This window comes from Camelus bactrianus, chromosome 25 (assembly GCF_048773025.1).
Source record: "Camelus bactrianus isolate YW-2024 breed Bactrian camel chromosome 25, ASM4877302v1, whole genome shotgun sequence".
Lineage (NCBI taxonomy): Eukaryota > Metazoa > Chordata > Mammalia > Artiodactyla > Camelidae > Camelus > Camelus bactrianus.
In genome coordinates this window covers 29,448,730-29,475,141 of record NC_133563.1, presented here as the reverse complement: position 1 = coordinate 29,475,141, position 26,412 = coordinate 29,448,730, and the positions used below count along the sequence as shown (strand labels likewise).

Below are 26,412 nucleotides of genomic sequence, written 5' to 3'. Positions count from 1 at the left end.
CTCTAGAGCCCCTTGTTAGCAAGAGAAAGATCTGCCATAGCATATAGAGTCCCAGATGGACTTTATCGTCTCCAGAGCAGCATTCACCCACCTGGTTTTGCCATAGGATGTGGCTTTCCTCTTTGCTTTGAAACATGTTCCTTCACAGTGCGTCTCTCATCTTGACACGAATGGTCATGAAACGTTTCTCTGTGTGACTTTTATCACGATGTCTGCTTTCCATTGCATTCCACTTACAAGTGCTCCTTTTCAAGGCACAGGAACTCAATTTGTCGTTGGTAAGACCCATCAGCCCTAGTGGGGTGTGTCACCATAAAACAGTGATTGCTTCATCACCCCAGGTGTTGGAGATCTGGACACTGACGCGTGTCCTGTGGGAGAGAGTCCAGGGCTAGCTCCTGGGAGAGGGTCACTGGTCTACTGGAGCATTTCCATCTTTAGCTCTTTGGATTCTGTGAGCTGCGTAGGCTGGGATTTGATTTGATGTTAAGGGTAGGTGAACTCAATAAATAAAAGCGATTTTCCACTCTTATTGTTTCATTTCCAGCGCAGCCCCTGTCCAGACATGGCAGAGGCCATTTATTGTGGACGCAAAGCTGTGACTAGGGCGGCCTGAACAGCCTGATATACGTACCCTGTCTCGGCTTTTATAGGGCAGCTGTTTCTCCAAGGATCAAGCTCAGGTATCAGGAGTGTGAATTACGAGTCCTAATCAACTTGGTCATGCTCTGTGGCCTGGGAAAAGCCCGAGTGTTTCCCTTTTATGATTCAGGAGTGCACTTTTTGCAGCCTGTGGAGCAATTAGCCAATCTTTGAAATGGATACCCTGTAAACGCAGCGTGTCCTTGGAGAGCCATCGCGGCAGGTTACTCTGGGAGGGGAAGCCATGAGGTGGTCCCACAACTGCCTTAGTGCTGCTAAATGGGCTGCAAGCCAGTGGCAAAACTGACTGTAAGTGAAAGAAGATAAAACTTCCAGGAACATCAACATGTCCGTGCTGTCCCTCCCTGCACGAAATCATCCAAGTGTCAAAGAGATGCCAGAAAAGACTCGAAAGATCATGCTATTTACTCTATTCTGAAAGTCCACTTATTTCTCTGACTGTGACGTTGGTTTTTTCAGGGCCCCACATTGTGTTTGTGTCAAGGAAGTGAGGATCTCTTGGGAGGGTTGAGGAAGACCAGGAATCAAATATCCCTCACGTCTAGATGAGACTCTGAACCAAGGTGAAGTGGGAACTCTGTCCTTGGTGTGATAATTTCTCCCTTGTCCATTAAAAAAAAAGTTTTGGGGATGAAATTCATTTAACATAAAATTAACCATTTTAAAGTGAACAATTCATTGATATTTAGTAAATCCATGTTGTTGTGCAACTACCATCCCTATCTAGCTGCACAATACTTTCATCCCCAAATAAAAGTCTAAAGGCATCAAGCAGTTACTCCCCATCCTCCCCTCCCCCCACCTCCTGGCAACCACCAGTCTGCTTTCTGTTTCCATGGACTTACCTGTTCTGGATATTTCATATAAATGGGATCATGCAATGTGACCTTTTGTGTCTGACTTCCTTCCTTGTACATATTTAAGGAACCAGTATCCAATTAGATGACTTCACGTCACACAAAGAGATAACTTAGTTCCCGAGCTCTGGTTCTGGAAAGCTGCAGATTATTGCTTATTTGATAACGGAGACTGAAAATATCAAAAACCGAAAACCATTAAAAATGAAGTATTACTGTCCTTAATAAATAGCATCATTATCTACCCAATTTCCAAGCTTCAGACTTAGATATCAGCCTTGATTCCTCTCTTTCCTTCAGCTCCAGCGGTCAATCAACTACCAGTTCTTCTTTCTAAGTCCTTAGAGATTCTTTAATGTGCTAATGTTTCTCTAACGCACGGCCATTCTATGAAATTTCAAGACTCTCTCTTTTCCTTTCTGGCCCACCAGAACAGCCTTCTGGTTGGTTTCTAACTTCAATCCTCTAATCCACTCACCAAGCAGAAGCTTTGAGGGGTTCTCTTTAACACCACACTCACATATTTATTACCCGATTAAAAACCTTCAAGGGTTTTGCTGCCTTCAAAATCAACCTGAACTGTGTAACCTGGCCAGCATGTAACTCTAGCGTTATCCCTCTCTGTTCTCAATCTTTCCTGTCCTCCCTGCTGTGCTCCGTTTTTCCTAAACTTATAGATTCTGAATGCAACCTGCCCTTGTGTTCTCTGCAGGCCTTTGTTTTTGCTGCCTCTTCCCTGGAATGCCCCCTCCTTTACCCTTCTTCGTCTGTCACAAGCCCTGCATCTGATTTCAGGGCTTAGCTTGGGGGCTGCTTATTGTAAGAAGTCTGCCTTCCACCTCCCACCTTCCACCTCCCACCTCCAGCCTCTCCAGCAGCTGCAGTTTGTCACTCTTCTCAGCTCACACTAGCGCTCTGGAATGAGGCCTTTAATTGCCTCGTTTGGAGCTTGTCCCTTCCCTGGACTATACAGCACTTGAGGACAAGAATCATGGCTTGTTTATTTTTAACTCCCCAGTGCCTAATGCCTAAGACCTGGTACTATTTATTGATGGATCATGGAATATTGAAGATGTTTAACTGACTAGTCCTGAGAGGCCAGAGACCAAAGTTCGCTACTTAAGGCCACGTCATGTTATTCTCGATCAGTTGGATGAAATAATGCTCATCCAGAGTTGAAAGTCTCAGTGCCAGAAGCCGTTTGCTCAGCTGTGCTGGCAGGAGCGGGGTCTCAGCAGTCAAGGTCTTGTCATCCTCTCCGTGGAGGATCTTATCTCCCTGAACCTTGACATCTGGCCTTGCACATGCACACAATTATCCTTCCTCCTTGTGAAAATTTTGTAAGACATGAGAATTGACTTAGTCAACATTCTGGACTAGCTCCCTGACCTCAGTTTATGGCGGAAGAAGAGAACTGAATGCAACAGCCCTGACGGAAATTCACCCAGTGAAACCCAACTTGAGCCATGATGGCTTGGCAGTTAAATGAGTCTGTTTGTCTGTGTGGTGGTCACTGAATCAACCACTGGTCATTGAGTTGGGGTTTGGAAGACCATCTTAAAAGAGTGGGACTGATTGATTTTGCTGGCCATCTCAGCCACCTCAAAGTTTGTTGGATTTGTTTTCACAATGTTTGCCCCCCACTGTAGAATTTGTCACCCCCTCACATTTGTTCTAACATAGCACATAGTGCAAACAACCGCTATGGCATTCTACCGTGGTCTGCAATTATATAGAGATGTATCTGTCTCTCTCTGAGGGTAAGGATTATGTCTCAAATTCTTCTTTATATCTCTTTATGTAGCACAGGGCACTGTAAGATTAAGTACTTAAATTGAGAACTTTAATAGTGCTGAATAGTCAGTTATTTTGTAAGGGTGAAATTGTGTCTGATTCTTCTCTGTAGTACTATTGTAGTTTCTTAAAACCCTCTCAATTATTGTTGATATTATTATATAAATCAATAAATTCACCTTACTCCATAAGCATAATAGTATTACTGATAACACTGTCTTCCAAACACTGAGAGTTTAGTTTGTTCCTGTATCAGAGATGGTCCTGGGACCAATGGGCACGGTCCTACTTGTTAGTATTCTGTGTTCTCAAGACTCCATTAGGGAATGTATGTTATTATGAATGACTTGATACAAAACATAAGTTTATTGTGAATATATATATATGTATCTCATATACTATCAAATCTTAATTGAGGCTAATAAAAATTGAGTGAAATTAGGGGCTGTCTACCCTAGCAACGGCAAGAATTCTTGCCACTGTGTCTGGCCCACTTGACCACAGCCAGACCTGGGATCTGTGAGCCTCCATTGTAGGGGACATTGTCTTGGTTCAGTCATGCCTCTTGGTAAAGACCATTTTTTGGTTTCAGTGCTTCCAATTTTCTTGGAAAAGATTAAGATGCCTTTCAGCTCCAAGTTCTGTAGTTAAGAGACAAGGAGCTTTATTATCCTTGTGGGAATCTGAGAATGTCACTCAGAGAATGTCATGCCCAGTCAGTGCAGAGGAAGGAGAAGATTTCCCACATTCTTTACTCTGACTCTGTTTCCCAGAGGATGTGTCTAGTTATTTTAGTGAGTCATGAAAAATCCCTGGAGGTATCATACTTTTTTGAGTTTTGTGCTCCCCTCCTGCCCCCAGAGGAAATGAAGGTGGAGGGTGGTGGAATCGTGATGATGATTTAAAGAGAGGAGAAGGTTCTAGGGCAAAAGTGGCAGTGGGAAAAGACCTAGTCATGCAGTCATGAAACTATGTAACCATGTGGCCTTGGGCGAATCATCTAACCTCTACAAGCCTTAGTTTCTTCAGTAAACTCTGAAAAATAGTGCCTTTTTTCTCCTAAAGTCTCAGAATGAGAAATATGGATGCTGTTTACTGAAATATGTATTATTATTTTTAATTTTTTGTGTTTATTTTAAATGATAAAATTTTATAAGATTGCTCACGCAGAAATTAGTTCATCTTTTCTGTGGTGCACTTATCCTAATGGGACCATTGACTCTCCCTAGATAAGGAGAGCTTTTTAGGGCTATTGGTTTAGCTGAGCTTCTTGGTCCTGATTGTGATGGATGGTCTTACTGAAGAAGTGCTTGAGGAGGACTGTGATGGGCTAAATGCTTGGGTCTCCCCCAAAATCATATGTTGAAATTGCAACTCCCAGTGTGATGGTATTAGGAGGTAGATTAGATCACAAGGGTGGAGCGCCTGTGAGTGGGTTTGCACCCTTATGAAAAAGACCTCAGAAGGACTTCACATCCCTTCTGCCGTGTGAGGACACAGCAGAAAGAAGGCTGTCTATGAACAAGGAAGCAGGGGCCCTTACCAGACACCAAATCTGCCAGAATCTTCTGGCACCTTGATCTTGGATTTCCTAGCCTCCAGAACTATGAAAAAAAAATCCTGTTGTTTATAAGCCAGTCAGTCTGTGGTGTGTTGTTATAGCAGCCTGAATGGATTAAGACAGAGAACTAGTTCTGCTCTCTTCTTGATTCCAGATAGGCAACTAAAATACATACCCATGCCATTTTAATATGTTTCATTGTCTATCTTGTCAATGTTATATAAGCTGTGACTTGACTTTTGCATTACTGAGAGAACTCTTTAATTTTAGAAGGTGGAGACTCTGTATGTATTTCTGTGCCTTGGTTTCTGTACCTGTCAGATTGGGTCAATAGTTCTCATCCTCTTTACCTTAAAGGAAAGCCATGAGGTCACATGGTAAAGACACTTTGAGAAATGGAAAGTAGTAATTCACTGAAATGTTTCTCTTTTCTCTTCTCTTTTAGTATAGCACAGTGCTGGGCAATGGTGAGACACGTAGTACATAGTTGTCAAATGACTTAAATGACTCAAATTTCAAAGATAACTTCTCAGTTGGATTTGAATGGCCATTGTGACTGCCTATAGGTGAACAGGGCTGATTGATGCATTCACTGCAAAGTTTAGAGAAGAAAAGCTATGTCATTGTGTAATCCTTGCCCATGGGTGAGACCCGTGCTCTCTCACATCAATTTCAGTTGTCTTCTGGATTGCACAGGCCAATGAACAACATTTTAGTTACAGTAGTCCTGCAGTGGGCTTCTCAACCTGGCACTACCACCATTTTGGGCTGTATAAGTCTTTGTTGTGGGGGCTGTCTTATGCATTGTAGGGAATGTCTAGCAACATCCCTGGTCTCTACCCACTAGATGCCAGTAGCATCCCCTTTTCCAAGTTGTAAAGACCAAAAGCTTCTCCAGTCATTGGCACACCTCCCCTCGGGACAAAACTATTCTTGCTAGCCAATATTTACTCAAGAATAGTTCTTTAATTGGAAGAATGAATACATGAATGAATGGTTGAATGAATGCATGTAAAGAAAGGAAAAAGAAAAGAGACTTGGAAGGGGTGCTATACTTCATCAAAATAACAAAGTCTTTTACTATCTTTATTTTTTCATATTCCAAGTTAACAATTGAAAAAGAAAAACAGAAATGGAAAAAATACGCACATACGTGTGTGTCTGTGGGTGCACATCCCTCCCCTGGAGACAACATTCTTATTTGATCTACAGGGTCATGGACCTCAATATTCCTAATTACAGCCCTGAGAATATAGTTTGAGATGTTAAAGAAGTAGACAAATCAACCGTTGACTGTTTGCTGGTTAATTGAGTCACTGATGTAACAGCTCTTCATGGACCACCTCCTTGGTACCAGGGTCTGTGTCAGGCAAGTCTAGTGGACTTAAATGCATGAATAGCTGTCTACAATATGAGGCAGTACGATACACACTGCTGTAAGAGAATTAAGAACATACTGCTATGAGAACACAGATGAACTGTGTCTTAGGGTGTGGGTGGCTTTGGAAGGATTCTCTGAGGAACATGAGAAGTATCCCACAATTAATCATTTATGTAAGTCTTCCCAGCTGTGTGCACTCTTAAACAATCAATTACTTGTTTGTTTCATTCTGTAAATTTTTAAAGTGCCAAGCCTTTTTCATTTAGTTAGTTCTCTTTGTGGATAGGAAGGAGCTTGGTGTGTTTGAGAAGTGGCAGGAAGAAGGTTTGAAAGGCATTGTTCTTGGTGTGCCAAATGCTATGGCAATCAATGAAACAGACATGGTCCTTCAGAACTTAGAGTCTGTAAAGCAAACTTCTGGCTTTTTGTCTTTTGCTCACTTCATGTACATCCTTAGGTAGGTAACTTTAACTCTCTAAACCTGTTTTCCCAGGTGTAAAATTAGGGGATAGGATGAGATGATTTCAATGTGTCATCATCTGACCTTCTATTATTCCTCACTATTTTATCCCCCACAGCCCTTAAATCACTCAGGTCTCAACAGCAGTCAATTCCTGTCTTATCTGAGGAAATAAAATGGATGGGAAACACATCTTGTTATAGGCTTGGGTTCTTGAGAAGTGGCACCACCCTCTTGGGGAAGACATCTTCGCCCGATTGAATGTATTCATTGGGAAGTAAGGGAACTTGGAGGAAATGTGAAATAAAGGAACATCAATATCAAGTTCTGAAAATAGTTATATGAGTGCTGAGGCTCACATCTGGGAACATTATTTTGGTCTTACAAGATTCCTTTTCTGTGTACGAAATGTAAGTGAAAGTTCTTTATCCCACAGAAAAGAACCAATGGTATAACCTTCATAAGTGGTTTATACTTAACCTGTTTTTCTACCCAGCCTATAATTTGAATAATTTTTCTCTGGTGACAACTTACCACTAATAGTAATGTGTTATCTATAATAATTGCAAACCATAGTTTAATTCTTGTCCTGGATACTGTATGAATTCTCAGGCTGCTATGTGTGTAGTATCTCATTTGTTCCTCCCAATGACAATATGATGTAGGTTGGGTGAGGGTCATTATTCCCATTTTTTTGATAGGAAACTGAGATTCAGAGAGGCTTATTAACTGACCTAAATTCTCAAAGCTAAGAAGTCTCAAAGATATAATTCCACTTCATTTGTTCTACAGAAAATATTCAAGAATGAATAAGAAAGATTCAAACCAAAGGGAATTCACAGAGTGAGAGAAAATATTTGCAACACATATGCTAACCAAAGGACTCTACAAAATATAAAGAACTTCTGCAAGTCACTAAGTGAAGACAGACCATTCAGCAATAGTAAAGCACAGGCAAAAGACTTGAACAGGACTGTCATTAAAAGAGTATATCCAAATGACCAATAAACTTATGAAAGGCTGCTCACCTCCGTTAGTCATCAGGGAAATGAAAATTACGACCACAATACAGTGTCACTGTACATTTACCAGAATGGTTCAAATGTCAAAGATGGAACACATCCGAACATGTTGAACAACAGGTACATTCGTTAGTAGGAACTAACCAATGGAAACAATGATAATAGTTAATAGCAAGAATAGCTAGGGAACATACAGAGCAGCTCTGTACACTGTTGGTGGGAGTGTACGTTGTTGTAAGCACTGTGGAAAAATGGCAGTATTGATTAAAGTTGGATATTTTCATACCCCGTAACAGAGTAGTTCTATTCCTAGGTATCCAAAAGAGTAGTTGGCAAAGAATTATGTGCAGGAGTGTTTAAGCAGCACCATTTATCATAGTTCCAAACTGAAATCTAAATATTCATCCACAGAGGGATGGATAAACAAATCAATATAGTTACACAATGGAGTATTATACAGCAATGAGAATGAAGAGTAACACTGTAGCTAACAACATTACTCTGTCTTACGAACATGGAGTTTACTGAAAGAGGTCCTAAGCAAAAGAGTCCCTGTAATACCCTGTTGGTACTAGAAATAAGGGTAGTCATTAGCTTTTGGTTGTGGTGGTCAGAAAAGGTTACAGGGGATTCTGGGTTGCTGAAGATACTCAATTTCACGATGTGAGTGCTGGTTACACAGGCTTGATCAGCTTGTGAAAAATCCATTAAGCTGCACATTTATGATTTTTGCACTTTTCTGTAAGTATGTTATTCTTCAACAACACTTTACTAAGTCCAGCCAATAAAGAACTGGAGTCAGTAGGACACATGAGTATCTCTGTATGCCAAGAAAAGGGATGACTCTAAAAAGAAAGTTTGTGGGTAGCTTATTTAAGAAAGTGTAGGTGAGGGAATGAGGAAGAATGAAAGTTTGGATACCAGTGTGTGAACAGACCACCGACCACCTGCTCAGGTGAGGACAAAAAGCTTCACGTGGGTTAAGTAAATTGCTGAAGGTCCGACAGCTCGTAAGCGGTTCAGCTGGAATTCTAATCAAAGTCTTTTTATTCCATAGTCATGCTCCTTCAACTGTACCATCTCAGCAGGCAATATTTCACTTCAGCCCTGAGACAGAAAGGAATAGGAAAAACAGAAGGAGGTAAAGGGGTCGACATCATCAAGAAACAATTTAAAATATTGGTTTACAGCCTGCCTTTCACCATAAGCTCTATGAGGATGTGATCCTTATCTAGCCTGTTAGCTGCTCTGTCCCCAAGAAAAGTTTTTGAATTGAAAGAATGAGTGAATGAGTGGCGAGGAAAAAGAAAACAGCCTTGGGAGGGATGTCACACTCCATCAAACCGACACAGTCTCTTATGGCCTTTGGTTTTTACATCTAAGTGAAGAAACGAATAGAAAAAAAAAACAACGTGTGTATGTGTGTGTGTGTGTGCATGCGTATAAATCTCCCCCAGCACACACACCATAGACGACACACTTCCTTGGCCCACAACTTCAGGGGTCTCCGTATCCCTAATTACAGCTTATCCTGCAGGCTACACAGAAGCACTGCTGATTCCAGCACTGGCAGGACTCCTGTTCAAACATACTTCCCAGAAATCTTAGGCGGCTCGCCATGGTAGAAACAATTTACGTCAGATTTTGAGCAGGGCACTCGGTGGAGGGTGGGGAGGAAGGCGGGGGTGAGTCGTTAAAGGTGGTAAGAGTGAGGCTTTTCATGGACGCTACAGCTGATCACTCTTTCCCTGGTCCAGCAGAAGGACAAAGCAGTTATTATTCCTCTTTGGCTCACCATCGCCTCAACAGCTCCGCTCTGAGAGTCAATGGCTGCCCGAAGATTCCTCGGGGGATACCGAATGAGTCTGGCTATGATGCTAAAGAATTTTCCTCTCTTTTGCTGGCTCTCTTGGTGGTTTGCCATAGTTAAAAGATTTCTTTTTATTAATTATGGATGATCTTTAATGTTCCCTTTAGTTCATGGACTGGTATTGAAATGACCTCAGGAATTATTTAGTCAAACTTCTTGCCACTGCAGGAATTATTTGCAGAGCAAAAAGTCACTCTCCATTTGATAAATATTTATTCATTGTGGAAGGCATTGTTAGTATTCTACCTTCTGTTCAACTGCTCTTCCTTTCTCCTTGCTAACAGCACTCTCATGGAATTTTTTTTTTTTTTTGAGTGGAAGCATTATGTCTACACCCAAGCAATAAATTTTTATTGCTGTAAGTCAGTCATGATAACCTTATTCTCACTCTTGTAACATTCTTGGGAGCCCTAGTATACTTTAGTTTTGGCCGAAGAGACCTAAGAAAAGGAAGTTTTCCTGCAGAATTCTTAAAGAGGTTTTGATTTTCTGATGAAAAGGGACAGACACTCTGCAATGTCCTTTCTCACTCTGGCCTTGACTGTGAATATGATAGTTACCACCTTAGGACCATGAAGATAATGGCAAGAAAGCTATAGACATTATTGATCTATTGAACCCACACAAGTTACTCATGTGATATAAATGTTGGTGGGAAAGTAAATTGGTACAATCACTATGGAAAATAGCATGGAGGTTACTCAAAAAAAAAAAAAAAAAAAGTAAAAATAGAACTAATGTATGATCCAGGAATTCCACATTCCATTCCTGGGTATTTATCCAAAGAAAATGAAAACACTAATCTGAAGAGATACAGTCACTCCCATGTTCATAGCAGCAGCATTTATAATAGCCAAGGCGGAGAAGCAACCTAAGTGTCCAGGGATAGATGAATGGATAAAGAAGAGCTATATTTATATCTATCTATTTATATCTCTCACAAATACTGTATGTTTTCATTTGTATGTAGGATCTAAAAAACTGAAGAGAACAAATATATCAAAACAGATACAGACTTTCAGATACAGAGAACAAACTAGTGGTTGCCAGAAAGGCGGTAGGGTGGGGATGGATGAAATAAGTGAAGGGCATTGAGTTACAGACTACCAGTTATAAAATAAATAAGTCACAGGGATGTAATGTACAGCATGGGCAATGTAGTCAGTAATATTGTAATAAGTTTGTATGGTGCATAAACTATAAAACTATTGAACTGCTATGTTGTACACCTGAAACTAATATAATATTGTAAGCCAACTACACTTCATTAAAAAAAAAAAAAGAACATAATAAGTCACTGTGGTCAGGTTTTCTGTTTCTTGCAACTGTATTCAGGCGCTGTGTTAAGGAAGGCATGTGCTAGACGTAGAGATGCAGTGTCTGGATCTCCCTTTGCGGAGGACTTCCTGCCCAGCAGTGAGGACGAGGATCAGCAGACAGCCTTCCGCCATCAGGCCCTTCAGTGTGCACCTTAGCTATGGAGAAGTACTAACTTGGTGTCTCAGCCGTCCTTGGGGCAGCCTGTATCTTGTGCCTCAGTGAGGTGGGTGCATAAAGAGCCCCAGTCATTTGGGGCCAGTGTATGACACTCTGACAGGTAAGACTTACTCTGGAGCTCCCCACTGGGTTGACTGAGGGTTTGTTGAGATGGCATTGCATTAATGGCCTTGAAAGGAGGTAACAAGGAAAGATACTCCTCATGGATAGAGCTTTGGGCAATGTGGTTATCCATTTTGTGAGAAATGATAATTGGCCAAGGTTAGAATGGACACCTGGGCGGTGGGAAATGGCCTGGCAAGCTGGTCAGTGATATGGAAGGTAAAAGACTGGACGGACAGAGACAGGTGTTTGGACTAGTGGCATATGGATAAACACTGGGGAGTGGCACACTGTTGTGCTACAGGTGAACAGCCACCTGTGAGTGTCCGTCATGGGAAAGGCACTACGTAGTTGAGTAGGCAGGTCTAGTGGATGTCAGCTGGCCTCTGTCGTCAGGCACTGCAGGGTCAACACAGCGGGGACATGAGTGATGCGGCCAAGGCAGCAGACATGGAGACTATACAGCGGCCCCACCGCATGGGCTCCCACCGACCAAAGCTGCTAGTGTCTGACGTGGCACTGACTGGATGTTTAACCCACCAGCAACAGAGATAACACCACGAGCGCCTGACACAGCATCAGTCCTTGAGAAGGTGGATCGACCACATCAGGCTCTTTCCGTTCTGGAGGGGTTGGTGGTTCTTTCTCACAGGAAGAGACACAGTACTTTGGGGTTGGATCTTCCTTTACGGCCTCTGGGATTTAAGTAATCACCACTATTTAAGAGCTTATGGCACCTACAGCATGGAATTCCCATATAATTTTGCATCAGACCCGTAGACTCACTTTATGGAATAGGAGATATAAAGGAATTTTTTTTTTCCCTTGAATTGAGCAACAGTCTACTCTCTTAAAACAAAACTTCTCAGTTTCATGGTGCTGCTTTTATGGTACTATCTTACAAGTATTTGCTCATAAATGTATACCGGGCATTCCTGACTTGGTCTTCCCAGCTCCCTAGGGCAGGGTCTGGACAGGGGTAGAGATAGTCCCTCCTGTGTTAATTCCCTGCTCCTGCAACAGAACAGTTCTATACCCTTCTGTGCAATAGTGCTCAAGAAATTAGCATTAGCTAAGAAATGATAATTGTCACCATCATCGTTATCAGCATCACCAACATCTTTAAACCATTTGGGGAATAGAGTAGAGTCATGGCAACTGAGAAAGGGCAGTGTCAGTTTAGAACTTAAACCACTTGAGAGCTTTGAAAGAACAACCACATCTTCTTTATCCATTAATCTGTTGATGGGGACTCAGGTTGCCTCATCTTGGTAATTATAAATAATGCTGCAGTGAACATTGGGGTACAAGTATTATGCTAAGTGAAAAAGAAAGACGAATACTGTATGATATCACTTATATGTGGCGTCTAAAAAATACAACCAGCAAGTGAATAAGACAGAAAGGAAGCAGACTGACAGATACAGAGAACAAAGTAGTGGTTACTAGCAGGGAGAGGGAAGAGGGGCAATACAGGGGTAGAGGACTAAGAGGTACACACTGTTGTGTATAAAATAAGCTACAAGCATACATTGTACAACACGGGGAATACAGCCAATATTTTAAAACTATAAATGGAATATAACCTTTAAAAGTTGTGAATTACTCAATTGCACACCTGTAATTTATGTAATATTGTGTATCAATTACACTTGAAAAAAAGAAAGCTTCTCCATGATAAAAAAAGATAAGGGTCAAAAAGAGAGGGACAATGAAGGGATGAGTGTGAGAAAGAATGAAGCAGACAGGAGATGGGGCAAGACAGAGTGGGGATAAGAGAGACAGGAGTAAAAGAGAAAATACTTCCCTGTGGTAAAAAAAAAAAAAGTCATATTTTAAGGGTCGAATGAAAGATGAAGAAAAATATTGGCAGCACATATTTAGTTTCAAAATCCATAACAGAGAGTTCCAACACATAAATAAAGGAAATAGACTGGGTTGCCCTTTTTATTTCTTACGAAAGTAGTAGGTAAGTTGTCTCATCAGTGCTTTAAAAGAAAGACATCAAGGAGACAGAGGCGTTCTGGGTGTGCTGTTCCTGCTGGCGGAATTGCACATCCGTGGGGTTGCCACGGGCGAGGTTTGGGCCTTTGGGTCCTCGGTCTTTCCAGTCCCTCAGGGAGCAATTCCAATCTTGCTGAATAACCAGTATCATCAGATACTGATTATTAGGCCAGACAGCGTTTTATGAATGAATTACAGAGAATGTAACTGTAATGAGGACTAAGGAGTGCTTGTTTGTCATCACATTTTTCTCCAGTGGGGCACTTCCCAGGGCAAGTTAAGTCCGCGTCAGTAACGTACCTCTGAACACAAGCAGTAGACCCACAACATCTTTTAAAAGCTGTCTTTGGGACCTGTAGAGAAAAGTTGAAAGAGCCCAGGTTTCGGGAGATGGAAAGGCCAGGATTTGATTCTCAGTTGTAGCAGGAATTAGAGCGATTTTCTCATCCTCTCTGGACCTTGGTGTTTTATTCCATTTCAAAGGGGTAATGATTTTAAGGATTACTGTGGGGGATTACGCCCGGCACTCCAAATGTGGGAGTCCTCATTGCTAGGACATCAAAAGCCCGAGATTGGCCAATCAGAGCTTCTGCTTCTTCCGTTTACTATGCTCTTGACCTTGACCCAAATTCCATCTCCATGCAAACCACATGGAGCCATTAACATATCTTCCCTTAGAATGTCCAGGTTCAAGTCAATAGATAACAACTCTTCTGTGTCTTGCTTGAGATCTGAGGATGTCCACAGTTACTCTGGTTGAATTTGGGTGATTTCGAAGTTTTCTGGGTACCACATTTACAATGTCCTGTTTTAGGAAGGGCTACTCTGGAAGGAAAGTGCTGTTTATTACTCATAGCTTGTCTTTAGTCGCTGCCAGGTGCCTTTCCTCACCTTATTTCAAATTTTATTTACTCAGCAAATTCTTTTAGAATTATCTACGATGTGCCACGCACTGTGTAAAGTGTTGGGGGTACACAGGCTAATAGCATCTGGTTCTGGAGATGAGGTGTGGGGAATACAGACATTTCGTTAAAATAAAAATGTGATCAGTGGTAAAGCAGGATTATAGCTAACATTTTTATGTCATTCTCTACTCATAATGTCTCCTTCAGATACTGTTTGGGGAAAGTCCAGTTTCTTACTAACATGTTTCCGGGGAGAGACTTCTATTCCCAGGAGAGAAGTGAATTAGGACAGGAACATTTTTGCCCCTTTGAGCCACCGTCCTCACAAGACAAGCATCTGGTCTGAATGTGAAATCTGTACACAGCTTTAGCTTCCTTTTCTTTTCCTCCTCCTGGTTGGAGCAGGCCCACTATTGTCCAGTTTCTACAGGGAGGAGAGTTTAATATGACGGAGACGGTAGCGTTAGGAGTAGTTGGAAACCGTATTCTGACAAAAGGCTATAAAGCGCTTTCTCTAATTCAGCTTCAATGGTGATAAAACTTTGTTTTATCTTCATTCTCCTGATCCCTTGTTGATTATTTTTTCCTGCATATTCTCTCTGTGTCAGGTGGTTTGTGTTTGTTTTTCACACTGTACAAAATCCTACAACCTTGCTGATTGTGTGTCTGCTTATTTTAGCAGAGCTTGAGTAAAGAAGGTATTAATTTCTGCCCAACTATTGTGACTGTTTCTCTTCTCAGGTCTGTAAATACTTGCTTTATGTACTTTAAAGCTATGTTATTAGATGGACGTAAATTTAGAATTGATACACTTTCTCATAGGTTGCTCCTTTTATTATCAAAAACTGCACCTTTTAATCTGGAGTGCTGTTTCTTGCTTTAAAATATGTTGAATATTGGTGTATGTCAAACTTCTTTTATTAATGTTTATAGTGTATAAATATTTTCAACCATTTACTTTTCAAACATTCTATATCCTTGTATTTAAAGTATGTCTCTTTTAAGAGATATATAGTCAGTTTATTTTTAATTTGTGCTTTTATTCTTTGTTCTTTTAATTGAAATATTTAGTTCATTTATATTTAAAGTAACTACTAATATATTTTAATTTATATGTACCATCTCTACTTCTATCTACTGAACTTTTTCTATTTTTTTGCCTTCACTTGGAATAATAATATTTTATCATTTTATTTTTCCCTGTTCTTTCACTATATATCATTATATAACCTAGGGAATTCAACTCCATTTATTCTATCTCACCTTTTTGAGCTATTATTGTCATGTATTTAATTTATTTTTTAATGTTTTATTATTTATTTTTTATACAATTTTTAAATATTACACTCCATTTACAAGTATTACAAGATTTTGGCTATGTTTCCTGTGTTGTATCCTGTCTTACACCTAATAGTTTGTACCTCCTGCTTCCCCACCCCTATATTGCCCCTCCATCCCCTCTTCCCACGGATGCCCACCAGTTTATCCTCTGTATCTGTGAGTCTGCTTCTTTTTTGTTTTATTCACTAGTTTGTTGTATTTTTTTCAGTCCACATATGAATGATATCATACAGTATTTGTCTATTGCCGTCTGACTTATTTCCCTTAGCACAAAGTCCTCCAAGTTTGTCCATGTTGCTGCAAATGACAAATTTCATTCCTTTTTATGGCTGAGTAGTATTCCATTGTGTGTATATATACATATATATGTGTATATATACCATATCTTCTTTATTCATTCAACTGTTTAAACGTTTGTTTCACCTCGTATAGAGTTCTAGGGTAGTCATTATTTTATTTGACACTATGAATATATCATTTCAATTTTTCCTGGCTCCTATATTTTCTCTTATGTGGTCAGCTATCACTATTACCAGTGTTGATGCTCATTTGAAATACCTGTCTATCTGCCTGTTCATCCATCTATCTGTCCATCCATCCATTATTCTCCCACAGAACTTGGGATGGGGAACAAACACATGCCTCCCTACCTAGGGGGTAAGGTGCAGGGTGACGGCACAAAACCCTATGACTCTGTGCAGTTAAGCGCTCATTCTGCCATTTTCACTTCAACCTTTTACATCCTTAAATGTGACCATTCACACTTTTTTTTTGGTCTCTCCTGCCTTTATCTAGATTTAAAATATGCCAATAAAATTTTTTTTGAAGAAACTACATAATTAGTGTTAAAAATACAGCATATGGTTTTAGGTTCATTGAGTAATTATTTAATTTTCTATAGTTTTCTGTTTCCACAAATGTTGTATAATGAACATTTGTTACGTTTACAACAGAATTTTTAATTTTTTTAAAAAGTGGAGTTAAAATTATTACCTTGAAATGTGTCCTAAAAGTCCATTTAATGATTAAGTGCCAGAATTATAATTAAATACCAAAATTATTTTATCTTTTAAAAAGATAAGTAATCAGTCCTCTTCCCCACCACATCTTAGTTTTCTTAAGTGTCTCAGAATTAGAATGTTACGGTTTCTGCACAATATTCTATTTAAATCAGATCTGAAGTCTTTTAAGGATCCACTAAATTAATCATAAAATATATCACTTAAGGCATCCCTAGGCTATAGAGAACTTGTTTATTTCAAGTGATGTCACTGATTAATGCCCACTTGGTTTTGCCTTTTTTCTCCCCCTTCAGGTCAGATGGAGCGCCACAGAAATTCACTGAAGGCTGCTAGCCAGGAGACTCAAGAAGGAATTGTTCAAAAGGAGAACTATCCAAACATTGTCCTCTCCCTTTGCAGCCTAAACAGGAAAGAGAACTCATAGGTAAGCAATAATAGGTGCTCTGTGTGCTGGAACGCTCTAAGAAGGTATTGTCTAGGCTGGGGAGCTGCGGCTTTGGCTACATGTTCAATGAACCAAAGTCTATGAGGTTCAAGTTCAGAGAAATGGACTTCTGCCACTGCAGACTCATTAGGGCTGATGCTATCACAGTGCTAAAAGGAAAACCTTATGTTCACCTCGGGGCTGCCAACTGTCCAGCTGCCATCCACATCAGCAGTGGCAGGGAATGCTCTGAATTTGGGCTAGAGAAAACATAGTGAGAGCCAGGCCGGTCAATGAGCCTAATCATGATAATGCTAATAATAGCAAACCTTTATTGAGTCCTTTCTGTGAGCCAGCACTGCGGAGAGCGGTCTGCGTGCATTACCCCGTTTAATCCTCACTGTTCCAGTCGTGAAGCTGGAGCCGCTTTGATGACTGTTTTGTGTGTAAGAAATGAGGCTCAGATGGGTTAATTTGTCTATGGTCACTCAGCTGGAGAGCAGTGGAGCTGGGTTTTGCACTCTAGTTTGTCTAATGCTGTAGCCTAGAACCTCACCACTTGGCTTTTCTACACCTGAAGTCCAGTCCCTGGTCCTCCAGGATGTGACTCAGAGCCTCCCATCCTCTCCCCCGCCAGGGTCTCCCCTCCCTGCCACCCCATGCCTCTTTTCTCTGGCCCTACCAATTTAGCTTCCGCTTCTAAGTGTTTCTAAGATTCTTTGCTTTTTGCTTGTCACTTGTGCCTTAGTGGTATGCTCTCTTCTTGACTAACAAACCAACTCTATCATGCATTAATTCTCTGTGCAAATGTCGCTTCCTCTGTGAATTCTTTCTCAGCTTCCTGTTCCCAACTCTTGGCCTCCTTGACGACTGCCTCAGCACCAAGTTTATATTTTAGCATAGAAGTTAGCAAACTACGGCCCAAGGGCCAAATCTGAGCTGCTGCCTGGTTTTGTATAGCCCACAAGCTGAGAATAGTTTTTATTTTTTAAAAAATACTTGGAGGAAGAAAATCAAAAGAAGAAGAGTATATTGTGGCACATGAGAATTATATGGAATAGAAATTTCAGTGGACATAAGTACGTATTTTATTTTTTTGGTACATAGCTATACTCATTTGTGGACATACTGTCTGTAGCTGCGTTTGCCCTACAGTGGAAGATTTGAGGAGTTGCAGCAAAGACGCAGGGCCCAGTGTCTAAAATATTTGCTATCTGGCTCTTTATGCAGAAGCGATTTGCTAACTCCTGCGCTGGACTACTGTTGAATGGTGTTTTGGAATAATGTGCTCACCCATGTGTTACTGATTATTATGATGCTTGTGCCCAGCACAGGGCTTTGCTCTTAGTAGCCAATAATTTATTGAGCATATGAAAAGTTAAATGAGTATAAAGGACAGATTCTACACTTGGACTCCAGCATCATTTCTGTCACTTACTGTTATCTGTCGGAATACTCAAAGTAGGATCATTTAATAAACATTTTTTTTCACAAAGGGATTGTGCAGTAATTCAAAGCTAGTAACATCTGAGATGTTACCATCTGTCAACCTAAAGGGTCCAGAGGTGGGAGCAGATTCAGGATGCTGGGATAAAGTCAATGATAAATCATGGAGAGTTGGCCACTTTGGGAGTACCTGTGTCTTCTGTGGAGATACGCAGCCCCTGGCAGGATCCTCTCAGGGAAGAAGCCAGGAAAAGAAAGGTCCTGACCTCATTCTCCTCCCTCTTCTCACCTCTGCTGGGTCTGCCTGTTGGTGCCGCCCATGTGGGCACTGGAGACCCATCAGTATCACACGTGGAGACTGGCTCCCGGGAAGGAACAGGGTGGAGAAGATGGCAACCTGAAGGGGCAAGGGGAAGGCATCCTACACATAGACTTAGCGACAGATCACATCTGTTCTTCAGGCCTTAATTTCTTCGCCTGTAAAATGGGCAGGTTGGATGATAAGGTATTTATAATAATAATAGCAAAAACAACCACACTGATAGAACTTATTTGTGGAGACCTTATTATGAGCCATGCATTCACTTTGTTAAATAGCCTTCAGAATAAATATTATTCCCGTTATACAAATGAGAAAACTGAGGCTCGGTGAGATGCTGCAGGACACTCATTCACACAGTAATAAATTGCCGCATTTGAAAACAATGCTTTCCTGAAACCCCTCCCTCATTTTTACTTACTGCAACCCCAGCCTGGTTTCACTGGGGAAATGGCTGATTGGGGCTTCTGCTGTCTTTAAACTCAGTAGTAACTAGTCAGTCTCGGGTTCCTTGATCAGCTCTTCTGGATTCACTAAATTCACACAGCCCTCCCTCACCTTGTACCTGGTTTCCTGTAGACACCAGCTTCAGCCAGAGTCTCCCGTATCCGTCCCCTGAAAGATCAGAACTGCTGAGGAAACATGCGCTCCCCACCCCCACCCCCGTGCCCTCTTTCTAGTTATTGTCCTAAGCTCAGGCTCGGGCAGGAGTCCTGGTAACAGAGGTCTGTCTCATCAGTAGAGTTAGTCTGCTGACAGATGTTCCAAGGTTTTCCAAGAAACATGCTGAAGGCTGAGTGTTACAAGTCTGAGCCCTGGTATGTTTATTTATTCTGGGCAATTTGCTGAACACTGAACCCTTGTACATCATAGTGAGGATGTGATTTCTTAATTATTTATGCCATTAATAATTGACACCATTAATAACACTGTAATGCCATTAATAATTGAGTACGTAAAATGGAATTCTCTGGAATTAATTTATTATTATTAATTCTCTGTGCCAGCCATCAGGCCTCATTAGAATGGTGGTCAGGGTGTGCGCATCAGACTATTTAACTAGTCGTCTTCAGGTTTGGAAGGCCAAGGAATTGTGGAATTCGCTTCAGCCACTTCTTTTCCTTACCATTCACAGTGCCTCTTTTGTCTTTTCTTCCCCAAGGAAGGGGGAAAGCTTCCTCTGTACACCTCCACAGAATTCAGCACATCTCCCTGCTGGCTGATAAGACGGGGCCTAATGAGAGGGGAGGAAAGCTGCCTATGTGACTACAAACCCTTGCATCAAATCTGCTCTCAGGGCTTCCAGCCCTCCCAGGCCAGGTCCAGGGCTCAGGCTCTTTCCTGCCAGAGACCCCGAGGGCTGTGACCACATCCCTTCCCTGATTAAACCTTTGGCCACCTATTCTCTCCCTTAGGATCCCTCTTCCTTAAACTGTCCAATGAGAACATTCATGTCCCCTCATCTCCCCTGGGTGCTAGCCCCTAAGACAAAGGCACTTGAGCCTTGGGAGAGCTCAGAGCCAATTATAAGAGAGATGCTGGAAGGCGAGGACAAGAATTACCTACCTGGATCATATACACCGGCTCCATTCTTTTGCTTTTACAGAGCGCCAGTTCTCTGTGGCACTGAAACTCACCCAGCCTGATTTCTTTATCCGTAAAACGTGCAATGTCTACAGCAAAGGTAAGAGCATTGGCCACGGGGAAGCACTGCCCCACGTGCCCATTCCAGGAAGGACTGGGTACTACTCAGCGCGGAGAACTGCCTCATCTGATGCCACCGCCTTCTCAGGTAGGGTGACCGACTCACTTGGTTTCTCAGCACTAAATGTCCGGCATAGCAGGATGGGTCTCTGGGCTGGAGTCTGACCCCGTGGACACATCCTTAGAAGCAGAGCCATGTGCCCTCAGCGTTTGGCAAGGCTGATCCTTTGAGTTTTGAGTGCATTGTCTGGAACAGGGGACCACAGTGATTCCGCTTCCATCCCCTCCCCACCCTGTACCAGCTGAGCTGAGTACAGCTGCCCGCTAAGCCCACTGGGGTCTTGTGACAAGGAGATTAATGCGATGTATTCCCCCTGTGAACCCCGCACCACTCCCTAACTTTCTGACGGTGCTGCCACCTCCCAGATTTTATCATAGTGGCTGCTGGGGCTTGTCTTTCTCTCTCTCCTGGACTTGTGGGCCTCTGACCCCAGGCCAGTGACTGGCTTGTTTGTGTGTGATGAAATGAGCCAATGGGTGGTGTGTTGCGACCTCTACCTCTCTGTCTTGTATGCCCTTTAAAGTTGAAAAGGGCGTCCAGCTGGGAGAGTTTAAACGTATGTGAACACCTGCGACATCAAAAATCTAGGTTCATCTCCCACCTCCACCTAAAATCCTAAGGCCCATTTTGCTTAACTTACAGGTTTGTTTGTGCATGAGTAAATATGTTAAATAATAAATGCAAAGTCATTTTAGGAATTATTTATGTGAGCGGTTAAACCTAGAAATACTCTGTGTCTCTGTTTAAACAGTCTAATCTAGTCTTCGATATAAACCAGAATGGGTCAGAGTTGCTATTCTGAATTGTATTGGGGCTTTCTGATAAAATAACCTAATATTATCTACTAGTAGATACTTATTATTAATCTTCTCTTAGTGGATCGAATGGTTCAATTAGTTTTTTAGAATCTTCAAAAATCTTATCTGTGCATCCTGGAGCCTTTTTCTCTGTGCCCCTGGAGGTATACATAAATAGATTCCGTCACGTGCCCTAGGATGCAAATTGTGGCTGTTTTTCCGTCTCTTTGACCTTGTTCAACCCTCCGTCTGGGTTTAGTCTTCCTGATTAACCAGGGGGAAAGAAAATGCATGGTATCACCTGGACACTTTGATGAAGGATACTGAACCCTTGTGATAGAAATCGTCTTCTCCCTGATGAAACTTATCAACTATTAATTAGTTCACTCAACTGACCGGGGATCCTTCTGCATCAGATGATATTAAATGCTATGGGAAAAGGAAACATCTGGGACTCAGAGGTCCATGAATTTGAAACTCTTTGCTTTTCCTGCCACTGAGGTTTGAAATTGGGTGCTGCCCTAAATTAGGTTTAAAACTCAGCTCCCAACTAAAAATGCTAGGCCTTATGTTAGCAGGCATCATCCTCTGGCGTACGAAACGTTGACTCATTTATTTGTTTATTGTCTGTCTCCCTCCATTATAAATAAGTTCTGCATGGTTAGAGATTTTTGTGATGCGTACCTAAGACAGCAGTTTTTTATCTGTTGAGTGAATGATGACTTTCTGAATGTTCAAACTCATAAAGTCTCAAGTGGAAGGGATTCTCAAAGCCATCGAGGCTAACTTGTATTCTGTGCCCCCTCTAAACAGTCATCACCTTGACCATATGCCATTCCAGGGAAAGGGGCTCATTATCTCCCAGAAGGGCAGCCCAATTATTTTGCTTTGTGGCATAGAATAAATTTACCCCAGGGAACCTTTTCCATTAAGTCACAACTATTTTTGTACTTTTAACAATGGAATGAGACTTACAGCTGCCTCGTAGAGTTAGTACTCTTCATAAAGTCAAATGCAATTTTTTAAATAAACATTTATTTGAGTCATTCTGTGCTCTAGGTGCTTTGCTTGTAATACTTCACGTAATAATGCAATGAGGTAATCTTTAGTGTACCCATTATCCAGATAAGCCAAGTGAGCCTCAGAGAGGGTCTTATGAAGTCACTCAGCTTAAAAAGTGTAAGAGAATTCAGTTCTGAATTCAGGTCTTCTTAGTGTTGTAATGCCCATTGCTCAAATAATGACTAATCCTTGCAGAACCCTGACACAGCTCACCAAATGCTCTAATGTAACTGCCTTACTTGAAATTTACTACCACCCTAAGGGTATGACTTTTCAGGGCTGTATAATGACCCATTCAATGCATGTGCTTCCCCAGGCGTTTTAGGCTGTTTGGGTTGTTTCAAGTAATTTACATTTTACACTCAAGGTGATTGCCTATGCAACTGTATAAGGCAGTTGAACAAGGGAAGTTGAGTTCTAAGTATTTTTCATAAAGTATTGAATGAAGTGAATGTTAATCATAAACGAATAGTAATGATAACAATGTTAAGTGACCGCTCACCCAGGGGAACGGACCTGAAAGTTAGATTTTCAAGAAACGTGGGCTTCTTTCAAACAATGGGCTGATTGTCCCACTTGAATGAACTTCTTCAGAATGTTGCTAGACAGCGGAAATAGGAGGCTGTGCCCTGCTCAGAGCAGGCCTTTCAGCTCTCCAATCAAGTCTGCTACATCTCTCATAGAAGATATCAGAGATGCTGAGCACTTGGCAGTGAACAAGTCCTCTGAATCATTGCAAGTCCAGGCTAGATGGGGCACATGACCTAAGGAAATACCTTTCCCCCAGAAGTCACTGGATATATCCTGCATCAGAGTCCCAGGACCTCATTGTTTGATTAGGGCTATAAAATAACCTTGACTGGTGAGCAAGACAAACTCATTAACCCGTTTAGCAGATGAGGAAACTGAGGCTCAGAACTTCCAAACTCAATCTACTGCTGTGAAGCAGTGCCTGAGGACCAGAACCAGAATAAAATTCATATATTTGTAATTCATAGTATTATATATCTATAATCTTGATGCTATTTGCAATAGTCTGGTATGTATGTGTACAGACATGAAATCTTAACACTCTGTGATAATCTGGGATTGGAAGAGTTTGCTTGGATGATGAAGGCTCTGAAATGTGGTGTGGTCTGATTTCCCTGGTGCAGTGGGTGTTACACAATTTTTCAAATTCTTGAATTTCAAGCCAGAACTATGCATTTAACTATTAGGAGAACTCAGTGAAGTATGGCCTCACACAGAGGGAGAGAGCTTTATTCAAAGTGCTTTTTAGAATACACAGCATTTACTTCCCTTGATGAATGCAGTGATCTAAGCGCTTCATTATTCAAACATGGGGTGAATAATAATAAGGCCCTGGCTGAAACTATTAAGGAGGGGAAATTACTTGGAGGGATTTGTAAGTCTTTGTATTTAAACTTACTCGACCTCTTCTCTTGGAGAAAACATTCCTGAGACTCGATTTGACTCCTTTGCTGCTGTGCTATTTTATTTTCTGTTCAGGTCAGAGTTGCTAAAAAAAAATCCTGGATGTCTCCAATGTAAGAGGCACTGGGTTATAGAATTATCAAAAGTAAAGACGGAGAATAGCTGCGGAGCTGTTGCCCTCGTCCTGCGGGGACCAGTGCTGGATTCCACCCTATAATGCGTTCCTCGTGTTGCGTAGCTGAGTCTGATTTCAGTGGTGGGTGTAACCAGAGACCTTTGCCCCCAGATTCATTGCAAGCGGCTGTGGACAACAAAGGCCACTAGAGGACTGACAAGGGGTCCTCTTGAAATGAACGTAATCCAAAACCCATCACAGGGTTTTATTAGAACCAGAGAAGGCGACAGAACTATTGGTCATGACTCCAAAGAAGCTGAAGGAAACCCACATGCTTCAGGGACTAATGCAAAACTATTGCCAGAGCCAAAGGCTCATATCAAGTTTTTTTTTTCCTCTTTGACTGAGGGCAGAAGAAAGTGCTAGTGTTGTTGAATTTGGGCCACTTATTTTGGCTTTTTTTCCCTTTTACAACTCTTCTGGAAAATGTGACCATAAACCTCTCTAAAACAGAGAATGTCTTCTGTGGGTTTCAATTTGACACACATCACCCGATATAAGTCAGGATGCTTATGAGCACTCAGTAGAACTTAGCCTTCGCTTACCTTGTTTCTTTCTTGGCAATATCCACTTATTTTTATTATTTTTTTTGTAAGGGAGAAGACATTCCCTTAGGAATTAATGGAAAGAGCTCTAGACTGAGAGTCTGGCGGTGTAGGTATGAACCTAGCTTTTATCAGCTATTAGGAAGTTCCTCCAGGAAAAATTCTTAACTTCTCTGAGCTTCAGATACAGTTAGTGTTGTCTTAAAGAATCTGATGACCTGAGGCCCATCATTTCTGTTTTACTGATGAGAAAAAAAAGAAAGTGTTGTTGAGAGAAATTCCATACTTACATCAACAACAGGGCGAGTAGGTTTAGAACTAGACTCTGAAGCCTCATTACTGAAACTCAGTGACTGTGCTGAGTCTGCTTTCCGGTGGTTCCTTCCCTAGGACGTATTTTCTCTATGTGGTGCTGTTCATCAGGCATCCCTGTATTGTTCCATCTCCAGCTATGTACTTCGTCACATTTTGGACCAACACAAACCTTTTCTTGACCTGAAAACAACCTGGTTTAGTTCTGAACTCCAATTTTCTTTCATCATCTCCTGTATTTCTTGATCTGGTCTGGTATCACACATCCACTGTGAAATGTGGATGGAGGAATTGTTTGATGTTTAGCATACGAGCACACTTATAAGACTGTTTCTAGAAACATGCTACTTTTGGACCCATTCCAAATAACCCATCACCCACCAATGGAGGTCTTAGAATCATTCTGTTATATATGCGTGATACGGTAATGTGGTTTTTACTTTGTATATCTGTCAAAGCCACTAGATTTTGAGCTCAAAAGGGTCAGATGCTGCATTTTCTAAATTTGTGGATTGAGTTAGGCACATGGATTGATTGTAGGACTCATTTTCCTGACCCAAGCAAATAAAAATTCACAGGGGAGACATATACACAAAGTCACCTAAAGAGACTAATACACCTAAAAAAGTTTGAGCCCCTTCTTCGTACAAGCCAATACTAGACCGAGAACCCTGCATATGAGGTCCCGGGCCTCAGAAGGCTTTCTTGCTAGCTGGGAAGACATGGTTGTGCCAATGATGACAAGTGCACTGACTTTAATGAAGAAGTATGGTGTGTGCTACGTGGGCATATCTTTAGTGTGGACAGAGATTGCTAAGAAGGCTTTCTGAGGAGTCTAGCACTTAAGCTGAAATGTAAAGGATGATAGGGAATTAATTAGGTAAACTGGGGGTGAGGAAAAGATCACGCTAAGCAGAGGTAGCCAACGTGATGGGACAATCTGTGGCACCTTTATAGACAACAAAAGCCCAGCCTGGCTGAACTCTGAAGATGAAGTCACGTGGATTGTGATGAGAGGCTGAAATGATGGGTAAAGCATTTGGACTTAGCAGCAGTTGATGGAAGGTATTAATACATTTTAAATTTTGGAGTGACCATATCAGATTTGAGTTTAAAAAGAACATTAACAATTCTCTGTGAAGAATGTATTCGAAGGGCAGAAGAATGGATCTGAAAAGACTAGTAAGGATGCAATTACAGTAGAGCGACATATGCAGGTGACCTTGAGAAGGATGAGGAGGGGACAACAAAAGAGGATGGAAGTGGATGAACTTGAGAAATATTTAGGGAGTATAATTTATCAGTTATTGATGATTTAATCCATGTGGGGTGATGGGAAAAAAACCCCTCAAGATTAGGTTGCAAGTTTCTGGTTTTAACAGCCTTGGGATGGTGGGGAAACTACCAGTTGTCCATATGGGAAACCCAGGGAGAGGAGCAGATTTGGGACGGGGACGGTCATAATGACTGTACCACCTGGCATTTATTGTTTACTATGGACCCATGACTGTTCTGCTTTGTAAACATCTACTCATCTGACTTTCTCACAACTCTGAAGTCCATGCAGTGATGAATAGTTCATATAATTCACTCATGGTCTTTCAGCTGGTACCTGGCAGGACTAGTATGTCCACACACAAGGTCTGATCCCAGA

The 26,412-nt window shown here is 41.5% G+C and overlaps 1 long non-coding RNA gene across 4 annotated transcripts in view; it reads left to right on the top strand.

Moving 5' to 3' along the window:
* Positions 1-26,412, top strand: part of LOC141575039 (uncharacterized) — a 553,420-nt gene that overhangs the window by 266,918 nt on the left and 260,090 nt on the right. For all 4 annotated transcript variants that reach the window (XR_012502283.1, XR_012502282.1, XR_012502281.1 and 1 more), the window contains exons 3-4: positions 16,773-16,903; positions 20,275-20,460. This is a non-coding gene — a long non-coding RNA (uncharacterized LOC141575039). The remainder of the gene's footprint in view (positions 1-16,772; positions 16,904-20,274; positions 20,461-26,412) is intronic.